The following is an 8,885-nucleotide window of genomic DNA, read 5'->3' on the forward strand; positions in this document are numbered from 1 at the left end:
CTGACACATCACCTTCTTGCTGGAAGTAATCTGATGTCCATCAATTTAAGTTTTTTAGGTTAAACTGATACATCGAATAGTTTTTCTTAAGATTGGTATTCATATATTTAAGGGTTATTTCATTTTCTAACCACACAGACAAATTGATTTCATTTGCTGATGTTTTGCTGCCACTTTGTACAATGAAACTCTGTCATCTTCGCAGAAACAGTTTCGGTTTTCCACATTTATCAAGTTTATTGGTAACAAGAAGAAACATGTAGTCATCACTCACTCAAACAATATCAAATTTTGTCCCAAAACAAAATCTATAAAATGATCACATGCTTGTTTTTGTCATTTGTCTAAAAACGTATCCCTGAAACCAAAAGTCTGTCCATTTTTTTTCGGTGTTGTTGCACTGGTATTTGTCTCCATAAAAGAGTGACTATATAAACTAATGGTATGCACGCTGTGAATAAGTGCATTTCAAGTCTGTGCTGAGAGTGAATGAGCAGCAGCTTGGTTGATGAGGGAAGTATTTCCACTCTGCAGACGTCTTTATTTAAGAATTACTGAATGTCAAACTGTGCTATTTTCTCCTCCACAGCTGAACAGTCATATTTTAGAGAGGAGCTGCAGCTGTGGACTACAAAGACTGCTGGTCTGCACTTCACTTTTCAGCAGCTCCCGCACACAGTAGCCTACAGGAGACAAATCCAGCTGCTGCTGCCGCTGCTACTGACAGTTTTAAAGGCAGGCCCAGTAATGGCTTCCTGAACACAACCCACACTGGAGAAAAGCCTGGTGGAAGTATGTTCCTAATTGTAGCTGTTGTCCTGTAAAGTTTAGACTTGTGCTTCATTCTCCAGCAGAACCGGAATTAAAACTGCCTGAAGCAAGGCAGGATTGTCAACTGTGCCTCAGAACATTTAACGGTAAATTTAATGTAAAGAATGTAGCACAGGAGGCTTTTATCACTTCACAGTGCAAGTCCTTGAATTTATGACCCCATCTCAGGCTTATTTTTTATAAAAATCTTAACTTTTAGGGCATGTTTTAAAATTCACCTGACTTATTGAGGCACTAAGTTAAGATTCACTTGCAGTCCTCCCATGTTGTGTGTTGTGTTGTGCTTCATGTCCAAGGTTTTCATTGTTGAGATGTTGGTGCAGTGTAAATGCAAACAGTGTTTTCTTTTGTAAAACCTGATGTTTCATATGTGCTGATGAGTTGTCAGTGTTACAATTGAGCATATATCATTATTTATTTATATGTAAAAACATATACTAATATCTGTATCTATTATTTTTACCTCGGTTATGTTTCCACCCCCGTCCATTTTTCTGGCTTTTCTACAAAACTTGGTGGAAGAATGCAGTATGAAGAGAAAGAACCTTAAAATGCATGTGTGGATCAGGACACATCAGTAAGTTTATTTCACATTCTTTAGCAATTTTTAACAGAGCACTTTTTTTTGGACATTTTCATTGATTTCTGGGGGAATAATCCATGGGTCTTGAAAAAAACCATCAGGCATATTTGAGGGGGTTGATGCGCAATTCAGTGCAGCATTTTTGAATTTAACTGGAACGCTGGGCCTTGGTGGAGGTATTCTTTTGTTTGCAAAGTCCTTTAATCTACGTTAGTTCCTTCACTCATGCCTGAATGAATTCATTTCTTGAAAATGTCTTTAACCAAGTAAAGCTGCAGTGGTGATATGATGAAGCGAATCATTGCAGAGCTGATTTCACTTCATTTTGGAGCTCGATGCTTCATATTGACGTGCGGCTTCCAGCAGGTGGTGCTGGGAAATTATAAGGCTGTCAGTGGTTAGTGCAGGTCTGCCATCTGTACACACCTGCTGTCACAAGTGTCGGATTAAATGAATCTCTGTCCCCATCGCAGCCTGATTGTTGTGGCTGTTTTAATAAATGTCAGAGACAGATGCTGGAGGAGTCGATTCAAGACGAAACATTTCAGCTTTTAAAACACAAGACTTTCACAGTGAATCAACATGTCTCTGTCTTGATTAAGTAATCATACACTGTTAGATTAGCTCCACACTTATATACACAAAAACCTTTTCATCTACTCATGATGAAAGTTTGATATCTTCAGGTGAGATGCAGAAAAGTGTTGTTGTTCCAAATTGAATTTCATCACAGGTCGTGTCGAGGGAGCAGAGATCAAATAGTGTGAGGAGGAGGAGAAAATGTTTGCAATCAATTTCACGCCTCTCTGCAGAATAATTGCTGTGTATTTTAAACATTATGATATTAAGATAAGCGCCTTTCAGCCTGCCACACTGCAACGCCTTCAGTCTGCTGCTTTATCACGGCCGCCTGTTTCCTGTTAATTACTAAATAACTGATGAATTCATCTCCCATGGAACAAATAAACCCTTTTTCTCTCCTGCGTCTCACTGACAGACTCACAAAGCCGGGAATGGATGGATGGAGCGACTCATATTTCAATCTTAGAAAAAAACGAGGATGCAGGGTCAATTGAAAAGAAAAGAAAAAGAGACAGAAAACTAAGACCAATGCACATGAATCCACAAATATTAGCAATACACAAAAATACCAAGAGGCCAAGTAAGGTCTTATATGTGTGCTCAACAAGTTAAGTCTAATCAGATCCACAGTTAACTTTCACAACATGTGGATTGTAAATTGAGAGAACATCAGTGGAGTCACACATCAGTTATACACCAGGAATGGTTTGACATTTTGGGAAACACACTTCCTCTCTTCACAGTCAGACTGGCTGTAGTGAAGAGGATCTGCCCACCAGCACCAGTGACTGAAACAGTCAGTAACTTAACCAGAAGCCAGAATGTGACTGTAAAGTTGTGGGTTTGCTCGGGGTTATGAGCTGTGACTGCTTCTTGACAAACAACAGTTGGGAGAAGTGACATTCCAGGAAGTTGTTGTCATGGTGAGGTTGCCAGGCAACCAGCAGAAATGCAAAACATAAGTAAATGGGAGAAGAATAGACTGTTCCTCAAGAATAATCAGCAAAACAATGAATTGATTATTTAATTAATACGCCTTTCTATATCCACCACTGTGATGCAAACAGTGTGTGGCACTGATTCACCCAATTAGTTGTGAAGTGGGTCGACCTCTGTCGTGCAGCTCTGGTTTCAGAAAAGTGAACGTACCATTCATCTTCTCCACAGAAATCATTATGGATCTATGATCAACAATTATTTTGCAAAATATAACTTTAAAAGTCAAAAGTACAAGCAAGTATACAGAAAACTTTCATGAGAGGAGTTAGCTTGAATTGAGGTTTAAATTCCACCTCATCAGCAGGAGGGTTGGTACCCAATTTATAATTATTATAATTATAATAATTATTCTGCTATAATTTGGCTTCACAGTATTTCTATTATAAACTTGTTGACAATGTATTGAAAAGTTATAACAAACCTCACTCATTGGAAATTTCTGTTTTTCCATAGATGGATGTGCATCAGCCAGGTTCAGGTGAGAGTGATAGATGGATAGATAGATAGATAGATAGATGGATGGATAGATGGATAGATGGATAGATAGATAGATAGATAGATAGATAGATAGATAGATAGATAGATAGATAGATAGATAGATAGATAGATAGATAGATAGATAGATAGATAGATAGATGGATAGATGGATAGATGAATAGATGGATAGATAGATGGATAGACAGATAGATAGATAGATAGATAGATAGATAGATAGATAGATAGATAGATGGATAGATGGATGGATAGATGGATAGACAGTTAGATACATAGATACATAGATAGATGCATTGCTAGAAAACAAATGTACCTATATTCCCCGGCCATCTTTCCTGAATTATTCATGTCACAACATTTATATCTGTGCGCAACAAACCTACACTATACATAATTCATGAAGAGTTGATGGTCGGCTTCTATTTTGAGGGACAACAGTTTGAGGGGAGGAAAACTCTAGTTGGCATTTCCTTCTCATAAACAAATATTTAGTTTGTCCATTTCTGCCCAGACAATCATTTATGTCCTATTCTTTTCTTTGCATGCAGGTGGACTGACAAAAAAAATGCATTCATCATGTTACACATACGACCCTGAAATGAACCATTGAGTTGACCAGAGTTTGAGTGGCCCAGAGACGGATGGTTGAGAAGAGTGTGGTTTGCAGCTGGTTTAGGCTGGTGGCCCTCTTCTCTCTCCACCAGTTGACTGATTGAGTCTAAAGGAGCAATTTGAAGAGTGGGATTTCATTTTCTTTCCCTTGTCCTCGGTATTGCTTTTTATATGAGCGAGGCAATAAAGAGAAGAAGGTACACTATAGCCATACATTGACAGGGGTTTGTATTGTAGCGATCTGTAGGGATCCCTCCACTGGTGCTACAGATGATAATTATGTTTTGTGGACCGCCGTCTGCTCTCTGCATTATATTTCTATTTTAGAGAGATGATGGAAAATGCAAATGATAAGCAGAGTGGGAGACAAAAAGTTGTGAGAAAGTGAGTGTGACAGACAGAGAGTGAGTCATTTGAAAGGTCAGCACTGCATAAACCCTCAGTTTGTTTTTGAATTAAATAACCCAATGAACTTTTTGCATATAGACCTATTTTCTGCTCTAACTGATTTAATGCAGATGTTACCCAAGAGTAAGTGCTAGAGGAAAGCTTCACTCTCAGGAGCATTTTCCTTTATTTGTGTATTTTCTTATTTGTTCTGCTAAAATCAAGCTGATTATATTTTCAATTCTTAATTTTACGTGGCAGTAGAATGGTGATATTTCGCTGTAGTGCCATTAATGAACAAGTAGCAGTGAAACAATAACTGCACCTCTGCTATCACCTTGTTGTCCCATCAACATTCATTGTAATTCAAGTCAGCAGTAGGTCACAGCAAGACCACGAACACAGAGAGAAACCCCACAGTGATTATAAGCTGTTGAACAGAGCTTCTTCTGTTCCCAACATTTTCCTGCTTTAACATCCCCCTCTAATAAATCTAGCTTTCTGTATTTTTGCATCAAAAAAGAAAAAGGCCTGCAGCTTTGCAGAGCAGTAATTGCACTAAAAACATTTTAGGAGCTTCCCCTGCCAGGGCTGTGAGAGCCTGTTTTACCTCTGAATTATAAAGCAGAGGTAATTTTGTTGTTTCATCAGATTAATTTGAGTTTGTCGTGTTAGGGGAGCCTGTGGGAGAACTCTCTGTGGAGTAAAGACAAGACTAAGCTGGTTTGCAGTTATTGTGGCACATTCTTTGAGTCACATTGGCCTACATCTGAAATCTGATTGGCCAAAATCTAGTTCGGGATGTTGCAAGGAGACTTTATAGAGCCAAAGTCATGTCATCATTTCTGGGCTATAGCCTCTCCTGTACTTGCTTCTGTATTTCAATGCCATTTCTCATGTAATGTTTCTTTAATCAGTCTTTCATTAAAAAATAAATATGTTCCTTTGCTTTCCATATTTTAAAACAAGTCTGAATCCACAACAAAATTGAAACCTGAGGGATTTTGCACCACCATGATAAAAAAAACTCTAAATAGAATAAAAACACACAACACAGCCACTCTCTTTGTTCCTTACACAGTCATATTCAAACAAACAGCAGTTCAGTTTTCCATTACACTCAACCCTAACATCAATATCTGAATGAAATGCTGTGGTATAAACCCTCCTCTATTTTAGCAGATCCAGAGTTGAAAACCAAAGCACATGTTTTCAAAAATATTCCTCAAATATGGTGTCTGTCATTTTAGGTGTTTCTTATCAAAGTGATGTATGTTCCTGCTGTTAAAAGTGGGTGAGATGTGACCAAAACAAGATTTCAGTGCCCATATGCAGGGTATGTTTTTCAGTGGGAGACACATCATCTATCTTCATATACAGTCTAATATACAGTCTGTGGTATGAACCCTCTTGTCAGTGTTGCAGCCGCAGCCGGGCAGCAGGCTCCTGAGAGAAGTCAGGCAGGGGAATGAAAGGAGGATTGTTGAATAAATGACGTGGTGAGTGAAGAGAAGTTAAATCTAGTCTGTAAGGACTGCAGCCTCTCAAATGGCAGACTTTTTTATGTGCCGTACACTCAGATGAACTTCCCTCCTCCCCTGTGTGTGTCGGCTTGTGAGTATGTGCCATATTGCTTTTTGAAATGAGCCATTCATCCTTCTGAGGGGGTTTGTGTCATTGTTCTCAAAGGTGCAGTTTGTGACACTAGAGGGGAGGATGACAGGGTTTCATTCATGAGACATGCACCACTGTCCTGTTCTCTCCACTGTTCTGTACAATATCATAGTCCAAACCCACCTGGGCAACAGGGACAGAGTCCCTCAGGGGTCAAGCGACTGGATAATCAATGGGCTGGATGATATTTGTGTGTCTCATCATAATTTACGTTTGTCTTGTCTGCTTTGTTTATTTTCCACAAGATTACACTGACCAGATACTGTGAGGTCCAGATGTTTGGTGATGGTTTTGTAGTTGCTTGAGTCTGTTGCAGCATTTCTTGATGGGAGCATTGTGTTAGTTGGTCCATCTGAGGTTCATCTCGGCGTGGGTGACTTCAGTGGATGTGTAATGGCTGAATTGGGTGCAGAACAGATACATAGCTCAGTGTGGACATGGATAAGTATAAGTCAATAAAATCTTGTCTTGGCTTTCAAGAGCATTTTGGAAGGCCTTGAGATGTGATTGAACGAAACAGAAACAATTAAGAGAATTGTTGGTTGAGAATTGTCTTTTGTCAAGCTGCTGTTTCAAAGGTCAAGAATGAATCCTGTGTTACTCTTCTATGTTTCAGCTCTGAAGCTGCCAGAGCAGCAGAATTAACTAAACAGGCGGTTACATCCCTCAACAATCACTCTTTCCTCGCATAAACCCCCATAACAAGAAAGATATTGATGGTTGTCTGCTGATCTGATCAATGTTGGCTGGCCTCGACTTTAATTCATTAACCACATGGCGTTCGGTCTTTCAGATGCAATCTAGCCTTGAATAACATTGAGCTGCCCTGACAAGGCTTTGTCATCAATCTGTCCCATCTCGGCTGCTCTGCCAGCAGAGAACAGACCCATGGGTAAACCTGGAGACGTCTGCCGTACATCAGGGCTGACTCACACCGAGATGAGCGAGGATAGGGAAACGGAGACGGAGTGGGGACGATGCAAAGCTGTGGTTTATGTTGATATTTACACAAAGATTCAGTGGGCAGAGGGAGAAGAGACGAGAGACGAGAGACAAGGAGACAGAGGCAGACAAACACACATGGACAGATGGAGACTTAGAGGTAGACTGACAGGGGAGTGAAAGAGGAAAATACGGGAAGGAGAATGACAGATGCACAGACAAACAGACTGTGGGAGTTGAGGGTTGAAGAAGTCAGAGGCATCCCTGGGGTGTTGATGGATCGCAATAATCAAAAAAAACCCCACTGAACTCCATTTTTGTTATTCAGCCGGCTCTCCTCCGGGTCTGTGGACAGCCATTTCAGCTGACTCGCTACAAGCACATCTCCTCGCCAAGTCTTGGCCTTGGAGCCTGAGAGGGAGACCTGGATGCTTTGGGAGTTTACTCGCTTGTGTTAGCGAGCACGGCGAAGAATTCTGCTGACCGTGGCTCAGTGTGGCCTCGCACACTGCACCGTCAGAGAGCAGTCGGGTTATCATTACCTCCAATTAAACCTACAGTCGATGAATGGAAATGAGTGAAGAAGCACAGAGCTGGTGAATAAGCTGAATGAAATTAGCTCATCTATACATTCATTACGCCCTCTGCTCAGCGGTGCCACACTGTTGCACCACTCAGGTCCGTATGGCACGTTTTGAATTCAGTGCACGGAGACCGTCTGCAGTCTGTTTCATCAAAAGTTTAAAATAAGAAGCCACAGCACAAGAAACTCTTGTTTCAAAGTGAAGTTTTCAAATAATCACTCTCTTCGTGTAACTTGGAGAAGTGGCTACATTTTACACCGTTTGGATCCCAGTTGATAAAATCTGCAAATATAGAAGATGTTCATCACAGAGTGCAAACACTGTCTTTGCAGTGCTGTTGCATTGGATATGCTGCTTGTTGAGTGAGCCGCAGTCGACAGCAGAGTGCTTGTTTGCTGACAGAGCTGCAGTGGAGAAATAGCTTGTAAATTCACAAACTAGCTGTTATATACATACATCTAAATTCATACACAATTTAAAGTTTAAAGTTAAGTCAAATGTTTCAAACCTCGGAAGAGCTGTTGTCATATCACTGAAAGGAAATGTTCCCATAGCAGCACATAGACATCAAACCAGTCTTTTAGAATCTGAAACAAACTAAAAAGAAATATCAGATGGCGTCATCCTTTGGATACTAATGTTTTTTGTGTTCAAAGGCAGCGATACTGTCAAAGTGCGTCTTTGCCTCTGGGTTCATTAACATTTTCTCACTTCACTGGAACAACTTTATTGATACTTTTCAAAATCCACATGCGTCACACAGCAAACTCTTAGGCTACAGACTTTTGTTAAAAAGAAAAGCACAAGTTGAAGTGGAGTGCAGATTGTATAACTTCATCTCACCACTTATTACAGTGGGAGCATTTCTCTGCTTTTTAAAGCGTGTTTTATGGCCATTTCTCACTTTTGCATTTTGTGCTCAAAGCATTTTAAAAGTATGTGAGGAGGACCCCTGCGTACTCAGAGCCCTGTGGAGTTTATTGATATTGGCCATATTATGGATGGAAAAGCAGCTACGCACTCTCACACGCACTGCTGAGCATTTACTTTGAAGCCTGTGTTGCCCAGAATATTCCTCTCAGTCTGAATTTCTCATACATGTTTAAGTTCTTTGCTCTTGCTGTTGGATGGAAGCAGACTTCATAGGTCAGTCTCTTTACATCTCTCTGACCCAAATACTCTCAGACTGCTGTCAG

This window comes from Paralichthys olivaceus, chromosome 16, assembly GCF_024713975.1.
Source record: "Paralichthys olivaceus isolate ysfri-2021 chromosome 16, ASM2471397v2, whole genome shotgun sequence".
Lineage (NCBI taxonomy): Eukaryota > Metazoa > Chordata > Actinopteri > Pleuronectiformes > Paralichthyidae > Paralichthys > Paralichthys olivaceus.